Source organism: Citrus sinensis, chromosome 5, assembly GCF_022201045.2.
Source record: "Citrus sinensis cultivar Valencia sweet orange chromosome 5, DVS_A1.0, whole genome shotgun sequence".
NCBI lineage: Eukaryota > Viridiplantae > Streptophyta > Magnoliopsida > Sapindales > Rutaceae > Citrus > Citrus sinensis.
In genome coordinates, this window is record NC_068560.1 from 23,405,147 (window position 1) to 23,426,947 (window position 21,801).

The 21,801-nt window shown below is 31.5% G+C and overlaps 1 long non-coding RNA gene across 1 annotated transcript; it reads left to right on the forward strand.

Moving 5' to 3' along the window:
• Positions 1-1,547: 1,547 nt before the first annotated feature.
• Positions 1,548-8,540, forward strand: LOC112495911 (uncharacterized). Its single transcript, XR_008055058.1, has 3 exons — positions 1,548-1,760; positions 6,638-6,731; positions 8,299-8,540. It is a non-coding gene; the product is annotated as an uncharacterized LOC112495911 (long non-coding RNA).
• The last annotated feature ends 13,261 nt before the right edge of the window (positions 8,541-21,801 follow it).

Below are 21,801 nucleotides of genomic sequence, written 5' to 3' on the forward strand. Positions count from 1 at the left end.
GAAAACTTATGCATAGATGAAGGTGTCTTTTGGACTTGAACCTTCACTTAGTGACAATACATCAAAGTTAATCAAGGTGGCATGGTAGGCAAGCTTTGAACCAGCGACCTTAATCGACTAACCGGATATATCTCACACATAAGTTTTCAAATTCTCAAGTATTCCTTAGCCGACACGTGGATTGACCCTGTGTCTATATCATGTTTTCATGAGCGCTTTAGTAACCAGCCAAGTTACATAGGAAGCGGCACCACCTCCTACACTCACATAGGTAGACTTATCTAGAATGTCCCTATAACTAAAACATTTATAAGTCCACTAAAAGCTAAGTAGCTTAACATTTCCCATATGTTACAGGTATCAAGCACTAACCTTTGGGACGCATCTAAAAATATTATAGTGCTTGCTATCACAACGTATGATGTACTTTTGCTTATTGAACCCAAGATCTTGATATTTCAAGTGTTGGGTTGAGTTTCCATCATTGGTGATAAGATGATGCTGGCTTCAGTCCCATCCCCTTAGAAGTTTTAAATACAATATCCCTTGCAAGGCCTTTAGTTAAGGGGTCTGCCAAATTTTGGCATGATTTCACAAAGTCAATTGTGATTACTCCATCTGTAAGTAATTGTCTTACATAACTATGTCTTAGACCAATGTGCCTAGACTTTCCATTATAGATTTGACTATATGCTCTTGATAAAATTGCCTCACTATCACAGTGAATAGATACATGAGGCATTGGTTTAGGTCAAATAGGAATTTCTATAAGCAAATTCCTTAACCATTCAGCTTCCTTGCAACATGAAGCCAAAGCTACAAATTCTGCAGCCATGGTGGAGTCTGCTATACAAGTTTGCTTCTTTGAGCCCTGTGAAATAGCTCCTCCACCAAGATTAAAAATCCAACCACTTGTGGATGTATGATCATCTCGATCAGTAATCCAACTAGCATCCGAAAATCCTTCCAAAACTAAAGGATATCCAGTGCAGTATATACCATAATCCATTGTATGTTTTAAATATTTTAGAATTCTGCACACTGCTTGCCAGTGTGCTTGGCTTGGATTACTAGTATATCTACTGAGCTTTCCAATAGCGAAAGCAATATTAGGCCTAGTACAAGTCATCGCATACATAAGACACCACTACTAGAAAAATGGTCTTTTGTGACACTTGTCTTCTGACACTTTATTATAAAGTATCAGTAATTACATGTATTTGGGGCATTTTCCGTGTTTAACAGATAAGTATCACAAATTGCTAATACTACGGTGTCGGTAAATTAAATATCACAGATTCGTGACACTAAAGTATTAGTAGTTAAAAAAATAAAATTTTAATTTTGTATCTACTAATAATCGAACCGAAGACCCCTAAGCCATAACCTTTTTATTTTAACCGCTATACCACTCGGCCACAATTGCAATTTTGAACTTATAAATTAATAAATAAATAAATATTATAACTTAAAACCTAAAACCTAAAAATCTTTCATGTATGGTCTGTGTGAAACCTAAAACCTAAAAATTTTTGTTAAGTCAAAAATCTATCTCACAGCCGCCGAAGCTTTCTTCATTCTCTCTCCTTCCCTCTCTCTCGCTCTCTTTCTCTCTCTAACAATGATCTACCTTGAAAGCCGCCTCTGTCAACACCTTGAAACCCGTCGTCCTTAAGCTAAAATATCCCTAAAAAGAACCCAGAAAGTGCTATGAAGAATTTGGGCAAAGCTAAGGTTTGAAAGTCTGAATCAGTGTTGTGGTAACTCTTTGTCTCATTCTCTATTCTCATTGTTTAAGTATTTATCTATTAATTGATTGATGTTTATTGAGTGCAAATGAGAGCTTGCACTTGTTTGGAAATCTAGCCATCTAGGGTTTTTGTTGCTTATAATCTAATTTATTGTTTAATAAAATAAATAAAACGCATCTTTATTATAGGTGGAATTCAGTTTATTAAGTGAAAGAATGATTACAATCGGTGATTATGGATTTAGGTTGAATGCAATTTGTTAATTAAAAGAATAATGGCAATCGACAATCATGGGTTTAGTATGTATTATATATTTCGTTTAATGGTGTGTATGAAAACCCAAACCTAAAATTTTCTTAAGTAAAAATCTCCATTCTCCCTCACGAAATCATGCTGAAAATTTGAGGATTGATAGACTGTTGTTGTGAACTTGGTTGTTTCCGAACTTGACTAAATGACTTTCAATTGATTTGAAAGTTTGATTAAACTAAGTTTAAATAAGAACATTTTAATTCTGGAAGTTTGGGAATGAATTGGGTTTATATTTGATTTTGAATGGATTTCTCAATATGGTTGGTTGTTGTCCAATTTTATTAGAAATTACATATGTACCATGTTTGATATTGCAAACGTATAGTCTAACAGAGTTAGAATAAGCTGAAATTCAGATAAACTACACTTCTATTTGCATACTTTGAATCTGGAAAATTTTATTTTGATTGAACTTGTAATTTATTTTTAATGATTTTTCAAACTCTGCTGTCTCTGCAGTAACTTCTTTTGACAGAACTGTTCATTAATCTTTGATCCTATCAAACACCAGCCTAATGATATCGGAATAGTCTCAAATTTTAATATGTTGTTGACTTGTATGTCCACTTAAAATCTGGAAAGTATCGCTCTGATATATTTAGTATTTTAAATTTAATATATATTCAAACACCTGCTGCTACTTTTACAGTTTCATATGCAATTTTTACAGAACTGTTCATTAATGTTTGATCATATCAAACACCAGCCTAATGATATCGGAATAGCCTAAACTTTTAATATGTTGTTGACTTGTATGTCCACTTAAAATTTGAAAAGTATCGTTCTGATATATTTAGTATTTTAAATTTAATATATATTCAAACACCTGTTGCTACTTTTACAGTTTCATATGCAATTTTGACAGAACTGTTCATTAATGTTTGATCCTATCAAACACCAGCCTAATGATATCGGAATAGCCTAAAATTTTAATATGTTGTTGACTTGTATGTCCACTTAAAATTTGGAAAGTATCGTTCTGATATATTTAGTATTTTAAATTTAATATATATTCAAACACCTGCTGCTACTTTTACAGTTTCATATACAATTTTGACAGAATTGTTCATTAATGTTTGATCCTATCAAACACCAGCCTAATGATATCGGAATAGCCTAAATTTTTAATATGTTGTTGACTTGTATGTCCACTTAAAATTTGGAAAGTATCGTTCTGATATATTTAGTATTTTAAATTTAATATATATTCAAACACCTGCTGCTACTTTTACAGTTTCATATACAATTTTGACAGAATTGTTCATTAATGTTTGATCCTATCAAACACCAGCCTAATGATATCGGAATAGCCTCAAATTTTAATATGTTGTTGACTTGTATGTCCACTTAAAATCTGAAAAGTATCTTTCTGATATATTTAGTATTTTAAATTTAATATATATTCAAACACCTGTTGCTACTTTTACAGTTTCATATGCAATTTTGACAGAACTGTTCATTAATGTTTGATCCTATCAAACACCAGCCTAATGATATCGGAATAGCCTAAAATTTTAATATGTTGTTGACTTGTATGTCCACTTAAAATTTGGAAAGTATCGTTCTGATATATTTAGTATTTTAAATTTAATATATATTCAAACACCTGCTGCTACTTTTACAGTTTCATATACAATTTTGACAGAATTGTTCATTAATGTTTGATCCTATCAAACACCAGCCTAATGATATCGGAATAGCCTCAAATTTTAATATGTTGTTGACTTGTATGTCCACTTAAAATCTGAAAAGTATCTTTCTGATATATTTAGTATTTTAAATTTAATATATATTCAAACACCTGCTGCTACTTTTACAGTTTCATATGCAATTTTTACAGAACTGTTCATTAATGTTTGATCCTATCAAACACCAGCCTAATGATATCGGAATAGCCTAAAATTTTAATATGTTGTTGACTTGTATGTCCACTTAAAATTTGGAAAGTATCGTTCTGATATATTTAGTATTTTAAATTTAATATATATTCAAACACCTGCTGCTACTTTTACAGTTTCATATACAATTTTGACAGAATTGTTCATTAATGTTTGATCCTATCAAACACCAGCCTAATGATATCGGAATAGCCTCAAATTTTAATATGTTGTTGACTTGTATGTCCACTTAAAATCTGAAAAGTATCTTTCTGATATATTTAGTATTTTAAATTTAATATATATTCAAACACCTGCTGCTACTTTTACAGTTTCATATGCAATTTTGACAGAACTGTTCATTAATGTTTGATCCTATCAAACACCAGCCTAATGATATCGGAATAGCCTAAAATTTTAATATGTTGTTGACTTGTATGTCCACTTAAAATTTGGAAAGTATCGTTCTGATATATTTAGTATTTTAAATTTAATATATATTCAAACACCTGCTGCTACTTTTACAGTTTCATATACAATTTTGACAGAATTGTTCATTAATGTTTGATCCTATCAAACACCAGCCTAATGATATCGGAATAGCCTCAAATTTTAATATGTTGTTGACTTGTATGTCCACTTAAAATCTGAAAAGTATCTTTCTGATATATTTAGTATTTTAAATTTAATATATATTCAAACACCTGTTGCTACTTTTACAGTTTCATATGCAATTTTGACAGAACTGTTCATTAATGTTTGATCCTATCAAACACCAGCCTAATGATATCGGAATAGCCTAAAATTTTAATATGTTGTTGACTTGTATGTCCACTTAAAATTTGGAAAGTATCGTTCTGATATATTTAGTATTTTAAATTTAATATATATTCAAACACCTGCTGCTACTTTTACAGTTTCATATACAATTTTGACAGAATTGTTCATTAATGTTTGATCCTATCAAACACCAGCCTAATGATATCGGAATAGCCTCAAATTTTAATATGTTGTTGACTTGTATGTCCACTTAAAATCTGAAAAGTATCTTTCTGATATATTTAGTATTTTAAATTTAATATATATTCAAACACCTGCTGCTACTTTTACAGTTTCATATGCAATTTTTACAGAACTGTTCATTAATGTTTGATCATATCAAACACCAGCCTAATGATATCGGAATAGCCTAAAATTTTAATATGTTGTTGACTTGTATGTCCACTTAAAATTTGGAAAGTATCGTTCTGATATATTTAGTATTTTAAATTTAATATATATTCAAACACCTGCTGCTACTTTTACAGTTTCATATACAATTTTGACAGAATTGTTCATTAATGTTTGATCCTATCAAACACCAGCCTAATGATATCGGAATAGCCTCAAATTTTAATATGTTGTTGACTTGTATGTCCACTTAAAATCTGAAAAGTATCTTTCTGATATATTTAGTATTTTAAATTTAATATATATTCAAACACCTGTTGCTACTTTTACAGTTTCATATGCAATTTTGACAGAACTGTTCATTAATGTTTGATCCTATCAAACACCAGCCTAATGATATCGGAATAGCCTAAAATTTTAATATGTTGTTGACTTGTATGTCCACTTAAAATCTGGAAAGTATCGTTCTGATATATTTAGTATTTTAAATTTAATATATATTCAAACACCTGCTGCTACTTTTACAGTTTCATATACAATTTTGACAGAATTGTTCATTAATGTTTGATCCTATCAAACACCAGCCTAATGATATCGGAATAGCCTCAAATTTTAATATGTTGTTGACTTGTATGTCCACTTAAAATCTGAAAAGTATCTTTCTGATATATTTAGTATTTTAAATTTAATATATATTCAAACACCTGCTGCTACTTTTACAGTTTCATATGCAATTTTGACAGAACTGTTCATTAATGTTTGATCATATCAAACACCAGCCTAATGATATCGGAATAGCCTAAAATTTTAATATGTTGTTGACTTGTATGTCCACTTAAAATTTGGAAAGTATCGTTCTGATATATTTAGTATTTTAAATTTAATATATATTCAAACACCTGCTGCTACTTTTACAGTTTCATATACAATTTTGACAGAATTGTTCATTAATGTTTGATCTTATCAAACACCAGTCTAATGATATTGGAATAGCCTCAAATTTTAATATGTTGTTGACTTGTATGTCCACTTAAAATCTGAAAAGTATCTTTCTGATATATTTAGTATTCTAAATTTAATATATATTCAAACACCTGCTGCTACTTTTACAGTTTCATATGCAATTTTGACAGAATTGTTCATTAATGTTTGATCCTATCAAACACCAGCCTAATGATATCAGAATACCCTCAAATTTTAATATGTTGTTGGCTTATATGTCCACTTAAAATCTGGAAAGTATCATTTTGATATATTTAGTATTTTAAATTTAATATATATTCAAACACCTACTGCTACTTTTACAGTTTCATATGCAATTTTAACTTATATAGTTTTATCATGTGAGAAGCAAATGTAGAGTTGTCCAAATGACTTGGAAATTTGATTTGTAGTGCAGTGACATGTCTACTTATGTTTTGTTCATAGCATTCCAAATTAAATTAAAGAAAATCTTAAATTCAAGCTGTCAACGTTTCCTATTAAATCTGATTAGTGATAAATCTACTAACTTGCAGTACTTTTCAGGGAAAAAAATGTGTCAACACTGTGAATTGCAACGGGAGAAGAAAGTACCAAAGGCATAAATCTTTTTTCATTATATTTGGGACTATTCTTAAAGGTTAGTCTTTTCCTTTTTCCTTTTTTTCTTTTTTATTTAAGGTAATCATATTCTTTTTAATTTTAATTACAATCAATTTGGCGCTGTTATACAACTTGCACCAACCAATCCAGCAGCAAATGAAGATAACATTTTTGAAATGCATTCATTTTTTGACAATAGCAAAAAGAATAGGAAAAATGATACTAGTTTAGGCTTTAGGAAATTTGCATCATGATTCTTGCATTGCAGCTGCCTCTATCTCGGTGGTCTCGAAGAAGTAATCTTGCTTGATTTTGCGTGATAGTTGATACAAGCCCGTCCTAGCCATTGCAAAATTGACACTAAAAAGGTTCCAATTTTTTATATTATAGTTTGAAAAGTCTGCAATGTTTGCTATGTTGATGCCCCATTTGAATGTTGGAGCCCAAAAATAAACGGTTTTAGGACCAACCGGGTGGTTCCATAAAGATAGGAGCTTGTTAGCTATTCTTTTAATTGAATTAATTTAACTTAAATATTAGCCCGATTATTGATTTCTATGGTTTGCGATTGATTTGAGTTTGACATTCTTGTTTTGTGTTGGTTTGAGTTTGACATCCTAGTTTAAGACTTTGAAGGCTTCCAAGAAATGATTTTGGATGATGAGCATATGAGTAATAGTTTGAAAATTAATTTAATGTATCAAATATATACTTAGTGTAGCATATTAATTTTAAGAACTATGGATTATTCCATGAATATTCTAGTAAATAGTTATGTTATATATGCATGTCTTAATATATAATAATTATATTTTGAAGTTTGTTTTTTTTTCCCTTTCTAGGTTTAGGAAAAATGTTTAAAGTGATTTTGCGTTATGATGTCAACCAAGTTAGAGCAACATTACTTGTGAGTGGAAATATATAATGATTATATTTTTATTCTACTTTTTTTTAATTTTCTTAAAGTTTTATAATTAGGCAAAATTAATGAATACTTTATTACAATTTAGGGTGATATTCTTTAAATGGTTCACATGAATAGATTTAAGTAGTATAATAAATCTCATACTCACTTTATAAAGTCTTAACTAAGTTTGCAAATATTATTTCTTTTAGTAGTAATAATTTTGGATCGAACTCTCAAATTATTGAAACATTTGATGTCCAAACTTTATTATGCTTAATATAAATATAGAGATTCATAGTTATTTTATGCTCAGTTTAAGGAAATTGCAATTTAAGGGCTTATTTTTTGCCTTGTTAAATAAGCTTTTAGAATGAATAAATTGAGGAAATGAGTGGTGATTTATTTATAATAGAGCATATGTGATAGCTTTTAACTATGCACAAAAATCATTTGGTATATGTAGATAAAGTAACATGCTTGTGCTGAAAGTAGATATTACATTGAAAACTTCTTGTCTGCTATAGTTTGCTATATATATAACATTTACCAAAAGAGAATAATTGAGTTTATTTATAAATAGCTTATGAGTATTTTTTTCTTTCAAACAAAATAATTTTATTTCTGTTAATTGTTGTTTCTCTAATGGCTGGATATTGGCAACTAATTTTTTTTTTCTTTTCCATGTATTCATATGCAGATTTGATCAATATGTTTAAAGTGTTTATTCCTCAACTTCACTTATATCCTAACCCATATAGTCTATTGAATGGAGAAGCTGCTGGTGTGATAACGCAATTATACTATTCATATTCAATGAGTGAAAGGCAGCCATCCTTCTCAATTTAACTTCTAAATTTATTAAATTTAGCCACAAGTAGTAGGCATTTGATTGGATAGTAGAAATTTTTGTGTATTGAATTTGGATTATTTAGTTATGAGAGTAGGATATCTCATATTTTTGTTATTGAAGTTTTGGAATTTGTAATATATACTAATAATATTTAAATGTGAAATTAAAGATTTTGTGATATAAATCAATTTCTTTTTGTTATTTTGTGGTGCCTTTTAATTTTACCAATAAATCAATAGGCAATGATCCAATTCAATTTTTTATTTTTTAAAATAAATTAACTAGTGATGCCATGATAACAGTAATTATAGACACTAATAAAATATCAATAACTACTAATACTATGGTGTCATAATATCGGTGATACTGTGGTAATAGTAATCACTGACACCACTTACAAGTGTCACTATTTTTCTGACTCCCAGATTACTGACACAATTAACAAGTGTCAGTGAAAGTAATTTCTGACACTATTCTAAAGTCAGTAAAGACCATTTTTCTAGTAGTGCACCCAATAATACGTGCATATTCTAATTGAGATACTGATCTGCCAGTGTTATGATACAGTCTTATGTTTGAATGAAAAGGTGTTGACACAGACTTACAATCATAATAATTAAATTTCTTTAAAATTTTCTCAATATAATGTGATTGGGTTAATACTAGGCCATTATCATTTTTTATAATTTTAATCCCCAAAATCACATCAGCAAGTCCCATGTCTTTCATATCAAAATTAGATGACAATAATGATTTAGTGAGTTTAATGTTCTCACTATCAATACCAAAAATTAACATGTCATCTATATATAAATAAATAATCACACTTTTATTTTCATTGAATCTACTATAGACACATTTATCAGATTCATGAATATTAAATCAATTTGAGACAATCACTTTGTCAAACTTTTCGTGCCACTACTTTGGAGCTTGTTTAAGACCATATAAAGACTTGACTAGTTTACAAACTTTATGTTCTTGTCCTGGCATAACAAACCCTTCTGGTTGTAACATGTAAATTTCCTCATCTAATTCTCCATTTAAGAAAGCTGTTTTTACATCCATTTGATGGATTTCAAATTGATAAATTGAAGCCAAAGCAATCAAGACTCTAATAGTAGCAATTCTTGCAACAGGTGCATAAGTATCAAAATAATCAAGGCCTTCTTTTTGTGTAAAGCCTTTTGCTACTAGTCTTGCTTTAAATCTTTCAATTGTTCCATCAACTTTCTTCTTCTTTTTGAAAATCCATTTACAACCTATAGGATTAGAACCATGTGGTAAATCAACTAATTTCCATGTCTTATTACTCACAATAGAGTCAATTTCATCATTAATGGCCTCTTTCCAAAAAGCAGCATCTTGAGACTTCATTGCCTCTTCATAGGTGAAGGGATCAGACTCTATAGTAGGTGTGATCATGGTCTGTTTTGATTGTGAGTCTCTTGTCCCTTCAACTAAATAGACTATAAAATCTAGTCCAAAAGATTTTATAGTCCTTATTCTTTTACTTCTTTCCAAATGATTTTGTTCATTATTAGCATCACGCTTTTGACCAATTTCTATTTGTTTATCATTCTCTTGAGAATCAATACTTTTTGGTATAGTGAAAAATCTATTTTCATAGAATATTGCATCTCTAGATTCCACTATAGTATTGATCTCAACAAAGCTATTAGGTTCTGTTACAAGAAACCTATAAGTTTTACTATGCTCTGCATATCCCAAGAATATGCATTCAATGCCCATTTCTCCTAATTTCTTTATCTTAGGTTCTAGTAGTCTTACAATGGCTCGACAACCCCAAACTCTTAGATAAGAAAGATTAGGCTTTCTCTTTTTCCATAATTCATATGGGGCCACCTTTGTTTTCTTATTAGGCACTCTATTTAAGATATGACATGCAGTTAAAATAGCTTCACCCCAAAAACCTTTACCAAGCCCAGCATTAAAAAGCATAGCATTAACCATTTATATTAATGTCCTATTTTTCCTTTCAGCTACGTCATTTTGTTGTTGAGTATATGCAGTGCTAGTTTCATGTACAATGCCAACAGATTCACAAAATTCAGAAAAAGCATATTCACCTCCTTTATCACTTCTAAGGCATTTAATATTAGTGTCACAAAAATTCTCAACTTCATTTTTATAAGTTTTAAATTTTTCTAACACTTGATCTTTAGAATGTAATAAATACACATAGCAATATTTTGAAAAATCATCAATAAATGTTACAAAATATTTTTTACCACCTTTAGAAGGATTACTATGCATATCACACACATCGCTATGAATTAAATGCAATAAAGAAGATGTTTTTTCAATTTTTGGAAAAGGAGATCTTGTGATTTTAGTCTGTGCACATACTTTACATTTTTCATGCATATCATTTTCATGCTTAGGAATTAACTCTAAATTAGCCATATCATGCAATCTTCTAATATTCACATGTCCTAAACGATTATGCCACAAAGATAATGAATCAACCATATAAGCAGAAGAAACATTCATATTATTGATATTGAGTTTAAACATTCCTTCATACATGTATCCTTTCCCAACAAAGGTACCACCCTTAGATAATATAAATTTGTTTGACTCAAAAATAAGTTTGAAGCCAAACTTATTAAGAAGGCTACCAGATACAAGGTTTTTCCTAACTTCAGGAACATGATAAACATCAGTAAGAGTTAAAGTTTTTCCAGAAGTAAACTCTAGTTGTACATTGCCTTTTCCTTTAACTATTGCAGTGGAGGAATTTCCCATGTAAAGAACACTTCCATCATCCATTGCTTTATAAGATTTGAAAAGGCTACGATCCTTGCATACATGCTTAGTGGCACCAGAATCTATCCACCATGCATTATCATCTTCAAGAGCATTAATCTCAGATATCATGGCCACAAAATTTGTGTTTGAAACTTCCTTTTGTTTCTTCAGAAGTCGACAATCTCTTTTGAAGTGGCCAGGTTTTCCGCAGTGATGGCATGTACCCTTCTTTTTCTTCTTATTGTTTTGATTCTCTTTGGAATCAAACTTTCTCTTTTGATTATTCTTAGGGTGATTAGAATGTTTAAACTCATTCCCTTCCTCTACGACATTAATTTTAGAGGACGTAGTAGTCTGATCCTCAAAACTATTAAGCTTGAGTTCCTTTTCAATACGAAGACTTTGGCCTAAGCCATCTAGACTAATTTCCTCTTTGTTATGTTTAAGACTTTTCTTATAGTCTTTCCAAGAGGGAGAAAGTTTATCAATAATTGAAGAGACAATAATAGACTCATCCATTTTCATGTTATGTTGGTTGAATTGATCAAGAATATGCAAAATCTCATTATATTGTTCAACCACAAGTCTATTATCAACCATTCTATAATTAAAAAATTTAGAAGCCAAGAATTTCTTACTTGTGGCATCTTCCATCATGTACTTAGCCTCTAATGAGTCCCATATCTCTTTTGATGTAGGTTTGTTGTGATATTGATCAAACAAAGTATCAGACATGGCATTGCAAATGTGTCCCTTACACACGTAGTCATCTTGCTCCCACTTATGTCACACTCTGGTTTCCGCTAATGTCTCATTCTCACGTTCTTGAGGCTTTGGTGTTGTGAGAACATAGACCACATTAAGGCTTGTCAACAAAATCTACTGCGAATTGTCGAAGAGACGAACTTGGTGCCATTGTTGTAGAAATAACGTCTTAAGATTGTTGGTGGTAAATTTTGTGGGGAATGGCAAATGTAGAGAAATACAACAATAATGGTGGAACATTATTATGTAAAATAATGTGTTTACAACTAACTCTGTATATAGGAAGAAACTGCAGAAATTTTGTGTGCTTCAAGGCACGTTACAAATGTCGCTTTCCTTAAGACGTTATTTGCCCCCACCAATTGAGTGATGCACATGGGTTAAGCAAATACGCCTCAAGGATACAATGAAGCACTTGTTTGTTTGCTTGCGTTGTGCATCGATGAAAGCAAACCAGAATACTCTTGAATGTTGCAAGCCTGCCAAGAAACAATATATTGTTCCTGCAGAAAACAATATATTGGAATGTGAATGCACAAAAGAAATGAGTGTTTTTTGTGTTGAAATTCGTACTAGAAAAGAATGCTAAGAAAAGAGTGGTGTAGGATCATTTATTTCATGTCTTAATGGCTTAAACATGACCCCTATTTATAGATATACTTGTGCCCCCTCATTTGGGTTATCATCTTTCATGATACCCCTTCATTCATGGCCATTGGATCTAGATTTGATTTTAATCAATTGTCCAAATTGAACCATCACCATTTGAAATGAAATGTCACCATAAAAGGATGCATCTCTAAGTGAAATGTTGCCATAAAAAGTTATATCATTTAGTAAAAAGATATATTTTCTCTAAGACACAATTAAATGGACATGTCTTTACAACAAGACATCATTTAATTAGACATGTCTTTAGTGAAAGGTACATTTTCTATAAGGCACAATTAATAGGACATGTCTTTACCATAAGACACATTTATTTTGAAAATTTTCCAACAATAGCTCATGCTTTGGCCAAGTTAGCCCTGCAAAGAAACGAAACTGTAATATGGTTGGATGAATTTCCAACAGACATCATGTATTTACTCTCAAGTTAATCTTTTGAAGGGTATACTTTCTTTTCAAAAAAAAAAAAAAAGAAAGCTACTTGACGTGACAGAAAAATGCGTACACTAAGTTGAATCATAAAATCGAGTTGCGTATGCAAGAAATTGTGTCCCGTCGATCACTCAATTTGATATTATATATAGGGTTATTTCCACCCAGGCCCCAAATATTTTAATATTTTTTATTACACAACTAAATATTTTGATAATTTTCACCGCACCCTCATTTTTATTAATTTGACCGTTATTTTAAACGGATCTATTTGAAATTTAATTAAATATCATAAATATCCCTTATCTTAAATTGGAGAAGAATTAAATGACATAAAATGCTAATCCAATAATTGATTTTACATTAAAAATTCTTAATTAAAAGTAATTAAACAATAATCTCATCAATTAAATTATCAAATTAATTTAATTTATCATTATCAAATAATATTTAGGATATGAACTTCTAAATTTGTCTTTTGACCATTAGAATAAACGGTCAAATAACGAATTTGGATAGAAGATGGAAATTATTGAAATATTTAGGGACATGCTAGAAAATATTGAAACATACAAGGACAGGGCAGAATTAACCCTTATATATATAGTGCTATTACAGACTTACAGTCGTTAGTCTTGTGTCAAGTCACGTGTATTTTTATTTGCTCTTTGTTTTGCAATAAACGTATGAATTATAAGATATTTTCTTTTTACATTTATTTCAAAATTGCCATGACTTCTTTCACGTGTTTACGCACATTCTCTTTCAAAACACTGCACACATTTCCTCTCAAAATACGAATAAAATACCCTTTTCCCTCAAGACAAAATGCCACGAGAAAGACAGAAAGAGGGGGGCTACTATCACTTATAAAATTTAATTCTAAATTCTAATTTTTTTAAATACCAAAATTGATTACTGATTTTTAATCTTTGACTTTTTTAATTTTTTGAACTGATTTCCATAGCAAAAGATACAAATTGAAAGCTTAATAAATGATTTTTAAATTCATCTTTTATATCTAAATTCTCTCGGTAATATACATTTTTTTTTCAAAGTTTTACAAATAAATTCTCGTTTACAAATTTGTTGAGAGAATTTATAATAGACATTTCTTTTTTCAAAGTTTTACAAATAAGTATTCGTTTATAAATTTGCTGAGGGAATTTATGAGAGAATTAAATATGAAAGATGAAATTAAAAACCATTTATTAACCTTTCAAATTGTGTCTTTTGTTATGGAAGTCAGTTCAAAAAATTAAAAAAAAAATTGAAGATTAAAGACCAGTAATCAATTTTTTTAACAAAATTAGAATTTGGAATTAAATTTTACAAGTGATAGTAGCCCCCCTCCCCCCTTGTGTGTAGAGATGGCAAAACCCCAGGCCGGGTCCGGGTATTGCCATGACCGGACCCTGCCCGGATGCAACCGGTCCGGGTCCGGGCTGGGTTTTAATCCGGGTACCCGGATTTTATATTTTTTAATATTTATGTGTATATATTTTTTATTTTTTGGTAATTTTATAAGTTTTAAATTTATTTCAATAAAATTTGACATGAAAATATAAATTTTAAATGTTTAAAACTTTATATATGTATAATAAATAAGTCAAATAAATATAAAATATTTAAAATAATATATATTTTATAATTTTTTTTAATAAAATCCAGGTTCCGGATTTATCAAGTGATGCCTAAGACCGACCCGGCTTCATACCCGGGCAGGGTATTACCCGGCCCGCAATGCCCGAGTACGGTCCGGGTCCGGACCGGGCGGGTATTTTTGCCACCTCTATTTGTGTGTGTGTGTGTGTGTTTTAACTTGAGAGAAAAGTGTGTTTTATTCATATTTTGAGAGGGACTGTGTGCAGTGTTTTGAGAGAGAGAATATGCATAAATGATGAAGGGAGCCCATGACTATTTTGAAATAAATTGAAAAAGAAAGGGTCTTATAATCAATACATTTATTGTAAAATAAAAAACAAATAAAAGTACAGGTGGCTTGAAGCAAGGCTAGCTACTGTACGAGCGAGTGATGCTAGCGACTATTGTTAGCACTCCTTATATATATGTGTGTGTGTGTGTATGTATGTATGTATGTACACACACATGCGTATACATACATACATACATACATTATAATTGAGTTATTCTATCTAAAGTGTTAAATACATACAGCTGCAACACACTTTAGAGATCTATCTAGTATAAATGGGAATATTTTGTCTTCTAGATATAACTACCCAAATCCATAATGGAACAAGATTTAGGATTAGTTTAGGATTGCGATAGTTGAAGAAAGAAATTACTTCTATTATGCAGATAAATAAGTTGCTAATTAAAAATCAGTAATTTGGTATTTGATAAACAATATTATTGCGGTTAAAGTGAATTTAAAAACAAAGCACGGGTATTTGATAAAATTTATTAAGAAAGTAACATTTTATAATATAATAATCAACGTAGACATAATTTTAAATTACTTTTGTTTGTATATTAGAATTTATGAAAAATTAAGATATAATTATCTTTTCGTTAAAATATTAATGTTATAATAAGAATTTAAGAGGGTGCAATGACTTACTCTATGAGCTATTTGTAAAAAATAACCCCTTCTTTTAGATATTGTTGACAAAATAGAAAAATTTATGAAATAAACTGCTTTTAAAAAATTTAACAAACATTATTTTTTGTTAAAATTTATGAACTAAGTTATTTACAGGATTTTAAACCTTAATCCCAAATGAGACCTTAATTGTTAGTCAAAATAAAAATTTATTTCTAAGTTACAAGCAGTACAAGGGTTTTTTTTTTTTTTTTTTCAAATGACAGAACTAGAGATTCATAATTAAACTAAAAATCGTAAAAGAGAAAATGTTATTTGTAGAAAACGCACACAATAAAGCTTATCCCCTAAATTCCACAAAGTTAAATAAAAAGTAAAATCCCTAATACTAAATAGACAAAGAGCTAATAAAATGCTGATAAAATTTACGATCAACCAAAACCAGTTTATTGTGTTTTAATCAAGAGAGCATACTAAATCGGTGTTCTTCTGAGCGTTCATCATCTTTCCTTTTTCATGCTAAAATCCAAATGAAGCAACAATCTAAAATAATGAATACATGAAGACTTATGACAAAGGGAAACCATTGGGAATTTGGGATGTTGCCGAAGGATATTCTTGCTTGAACTAATAAATTGTAAAATAAGAATCCAAAAGAAATAATAATAATAAACATGTAGCAAGATGAGGCTGGCCAGCTAGCAGTTGGCAAGTGACCCTTCACCGATACCATATTCCACCATTTTTTTGTTTTCTTGCTTCTTTTCAACAATTTACTTTTTGTCGTTTTAACAGATGAAATATTGAATCAGGTACGCAGGTGGTAAACAATAATTTTAAGAAAGGACAAAAGTGGCTTTACCTATTTTCCAAATTGATGATTAATTAGCAAAGCTGTGCACATGTATCCCTCCTTTTGTGCTTATCTTTGTTTGCTAATCTTACCTCTAAGCCTGTGCATTTTGTAACCAAGATCAGACCACGAAATTAACCGGTCAACTTATATTCTTCGCGGTCCTCGCATAGTCGGACGAGTCGTCTGTAGTTTTTTTCTTTTTTTCTTTTTTAGAATAAAACTGTATTAGTACTAAAAACAATACAAAAATTTCATAGTAAGTAATGCTACACATCTTAAAATTTTTATCTTAAAAAATTATCCTAAATGACGTAGCATTCATCATTTAGATAGTGAGAATAATACAATTAATTCATTTAGACCTTATAATGAATTACCAACCAATAATTAAATAAAATATCATTTGTAATGAAATTTAAGATAAAATATTTAGGATGTATACTATTACTTATAATCTTACACCCGAACAATTAAATTACGAAGATCTAAGAGCAAGCTTAGCCAAGCCAAGGAATGCGCTGCTAAATTTATTATTTAATTGGCACGTCGAACGCAAAAGAGGGAGTTGACTGCATTGCATTATTAGTTTTTTTTTTTAAAACCCTTTTGCGGTATACGGTACCTATCTTACCTAATTCTTAATATATAAGATCAATTATAATATTGGTTGAATCATCCACCTAATCAAACATCACATCTGTGCTCACATTACAACATTAATTAATTAAACGAAGGTCGACATTTCATTGAAATGTTTAATTTATAGGGATGAACTCATGGCAATTTTGTAATAAATCTTTTTTCAAATAAATAAATAAAATAGTAAATAAAGAGAGAAAATGTCCATGTTTTCAGAGAAGCATATAGGGCTTGTAGATTCCATGGTCGTGCGGTGAATTGCAAAACGAGATAAGACCAAATGGCCGGGGGGTTCTTGATTTAATAAATTTTTATTCTCCGAAATGGGAAGCAAAAATTTCAACACAAATGGTATGAGGACGCTGGCAAGCAGCCGACCTCTCACCTATTATTGCGCCATTTTGTATATGCTTCTCTAACTCATCATCAAAGTCAACTTCTATCGGTTGATGATGATTATAAACTATTTTGCTGGGAAATGTGATATCCTAATAAAATATTGGAAAGTTTTAATCGAGATATAATAGAGGTGAAGGGGAAGATCGAGAGATAGAGAAAAAGAGAGAGAACGAGATGGAGTTCAATCAAGAATACCTCCAACATTTTGCCCACAAGCAGCATATCTCTCTCGATGTGTAGAGATCAATGTTGCAAGATATTCGATGAAATGATTTATGGTCCAAGCTATGCTTATGCTTCACCATCGTGTAAGTTTTAGCTCCATAACTCTTGTGGTGAGTTGCAGCAGGAAGTACAACACCCACTTCATCCTGCCCATCGTTTGAAACTCCAAGAACCTTTATCAGATAGAGATTCCTTCTATTCTTCTTGTAATGGCTGTGGCGGCAGTCTTGATCATCGAATATTCACGTACCGATGCCAAGACTGTAGCTTTCACTTGCATCCCCATTGCGTGTACACGAAATCAAACGTCAAGTACGAAGGTCATGAGCATCCTCTCACTGTTGAAGAAGAGATAGACTCTCGGTTCTTTAACGAGTGCCAAGCATGTGGTTATCACATCGATGGTATCCATCTTCGTTGTGTGCAATGTAGGATCCGTTTCCATGTCCAGTGCGGCAGTGAGAAGCCAAACCTACCGCCAGCAATTGTGAATAAACATCATCATGAACATCCTCTCACCCTTACTACCACCGAAACGCTTACCATAGCTGAATCTAATTATCCTCTTTGTGCGATTGAAAGAAAACAGAAATGTGTTGTTTGGCTTGAAGGAAAATTACAGAGAAAATGAAGAAAGATTTCTAGAAGATTCAATTCTTATTTATTCATCAGTCAACACAAGCTTATATACAATCACTTACACGTGAGAATAACTTGTGACTAACTAACTTTCTTAACAAACAAAATCAACTACAATTTGTTACATCACAGTTTCATGAGCTGGATTAGTGACTGTTAATCGATCATGCTGAGCTGTCATTCTTCACTAGCAATCTCCTATTGACGTGGCTTTATTAAGCTACTTGAATAATGAGCTGCCTTCACAACCCCCCTCAAACTCAAGGGACAGGGCATGACATTGAGTTTGGCTCTTAGGTAGCTAAACCGAGTGAATGAGAGTGGTTTGGTCATGATGTCAGCTACCTGCTCTTCACTTGGTATGAATTGAATATTCAAATCCCTAGCAAGAACTTTGTTTCTGACATAATGAATATCAATCTCAATAGACTTTGTTCTTGAGTGAAAAACTGGATTATGAGCTAGCTCAGTAGCACTAAGGTTATCACACCAAATAACAGGTTTTTCCACACACTGTAATCTCAGTTCAGAAAACAGTGATTGCAGCCAACTTATCTCTACACTTGCTGATGCCAAAGACCTGTATTCACTCTCGGCACTAGATCTAGCAATGACTGGTTGCTTCTTAGATGACCAAGATATTAGATTATGACCAAGATAGATGCAATAGGCTCCAACTAATTTTCTGTCATCCAAATCCCCTGCCCAATCTGCATTTGTGAAGCCCTGTTAATTTCAGATCACCATCTTTAATAAACTTGAGTCCATAATCTTGTGTTGCCTTTAAGTATCTAAGCACCCTTTTGCAAGCCATAAGATGTTGCAGTGTTGGTGCAGAGACATATTGACTCAGTTTATGCACACTGAAAGCAATTTCTGGTCTTGTTAATACCATGTATTGCATTCCACCAACCAAGCTTCTATAATGTGTTGCATCTTCAACATAATGACCAAGGTTTCCTTGAGCTTCCTTCTGCAGTTTCATCCTTGTACTTATAGGAGTATCAATGTCTTTGCAGTTGAGCATGTTAACCTTTGACAGTAAATCCCTTATGTATTTCTTCTGAGACAAGAAAATACAATTTGTACCATATAGCACTTCTATGCCTAAGAAATAAGAAAGTGCTCCAAGATTTTTCAAAGCAAACTTTGTACTGAATTCAGCAATGAAATTTTCTAACTCAGAACTATTTGGCCCTGTTATTAAGATGTCATCAACATATATAAGAATTAAAATCATTGAGGATTTACTTCTTTTTAAGAACAAGGAAGTATCTGAACTGGAATTTTTAAAACCCCACTGCAGCAAGCATCATTTCAGCTTATCATACCAAGCTCTTGAAGCTTGTTTAAGTCCATAAAGAGACTTATGAAGCTTGCATACATAATCTGGTTTTTCAGCACTAATAAACCCCTCTAGTTGATCCATGAACACTTCTTCTGATAATTCTCCATTAAGAAAAGCATTATTCACATCAATTTGTCTTATCTTCCAATTACTCATCACAGCTAGACTTAAGACTACTCTCACAGTTGCTGGCTTTGTGACAGGACTAAAAGTTTCAAAACAATTCACTCCCATAATCTGTTGGAACCCCTTTGCCACTAACCTAGCTTTGTATTTAGCCACACTTCCAACAGTGTTGTATTTCACCCTATATACCCATTTATTTCCGACAACTTTCTGATCAGCTATTCTGGGTACTAAAGACCATGTACCATTCTCCATTAATGCTGAATATTCTTCTCTAATGACTGTAAGCCATTTTGGATTTTGCATAACTTCATACACAGAGTCAGGTTCTTTTTGAACAAGAGTTGCTGTATAAAGTTTTAGTTTGAAAATACCAGCTTTGCTTCTGGTAGTCATGGGATGTGTATTAGGTTGAATGGAAGTTGATGTGTGAGGTAAAGTTTGAGGTGGAGATGATGAAGTTTGAGACTCAATAGATGGTTCAGTGGCTGGTAGATGTGTTTGCAAATGGGAATGTTGATTGTCAATGTGAGAAGAATTGTCTGAATGTTGTGAGCTGCTTCTGGTAGGAATTGCTGACTGAGAATTGCATAAGTTGTTCACAACTGACATTGGTGTTACAGATAATGTAGATAATTGGTATACTTGTTGAGGTGTAAGAGATGAACTTGAACAGAGTGATGACTATTTGGAATTAAAGGCTGAGTCTGTGGAATAAGGGAATGTTGACTCATCAAATACAACATGTCTAGCTATGTATATTTTGCCTGATGAATGTAGACACTTGTATCCTTTATGGGCTGGACTATAGCCAAGGAAAATTCATTTGCTTGAGTGATAATCAAACTTGTGTTTGTTATAGTCCCTTAAGTAAGGATAACATATACAGCCAAAGCACTTGAGCATGCTGTAATCAGGTTTAAGTTTGAAAATTTTCTCATAAGGAGTAAAAAGTTCCAGGGCTGTTAATGGTAGTCTATTGATGTGATAAACAACTGTATGGAAAGCATCCCACCAAAACTTAAATGGTAGCTTGGCTTGTGCTAACAAAGTAAGCCCTAGCTCAACAATATGTCTATATTTTCTTTCTACCAACCCATTTTGGTGGTGTGTATAGGGGCAAGAATGTCTGAAAATGATTCCACATTGGTTTAAAAATTGTGTAAATGATCTATATTCTCCCCCCCCCCAATCAGATTGCAGGTTCTTAATAGTGGTGTCAAATTGGTTTTCAACCTGCAATTTGAACAACTTGAAAACATCTAATGCTTCTGATTTCAGCTTAAGTGGATAAATCCAAGTGTATCGGCTAAAGTCATCAACAAGGCTTATGTAATAGTTATAGCCATCTCTAAAAGGTGTGGGTGAAGGCCCCCATAAGTCAGTGTGTATAAGTTCCAGGGGTTTTGTTGTTTTGGTTTCTGTGCTAGGTAAGTGTAATCTGTGAGATTTGCCCATTTGACTTGCTTCACATAACTTTTCAAGTGCTTGCTTTATGGTATTATGGGAGAGATTAATAGAGGGAACACTTTTTAGCAAATGCACCAGAATTTGAGAATTTGGATGCCCAAAACGTCTGTGTAAAAGCTGAACTTTATTATTCAATGCATCATAAGATGAAATGTAACTGGAAAATTTATTGATTGATGAATTACAAGATGAGACACAACTGGAATCATTATTTTGAGTGTTTTTAGGAACACTTGAATGAAAAGAGTATGCAGACAGCATTGATAAAGGTTGAATAGGAAAGAATTGAGACAAGTAAGCACAATGAAGAGACTCATATGGCTTTAGAAGCAGCTTATACAATCCTTTCTCAGCAATTCCTTTCAGAAGCACTTGTTTCTTCAGAGAATCCTTCACATAACAGACATTACCAATAAATTCAACAGAAAGATTGTTATCAGTTGT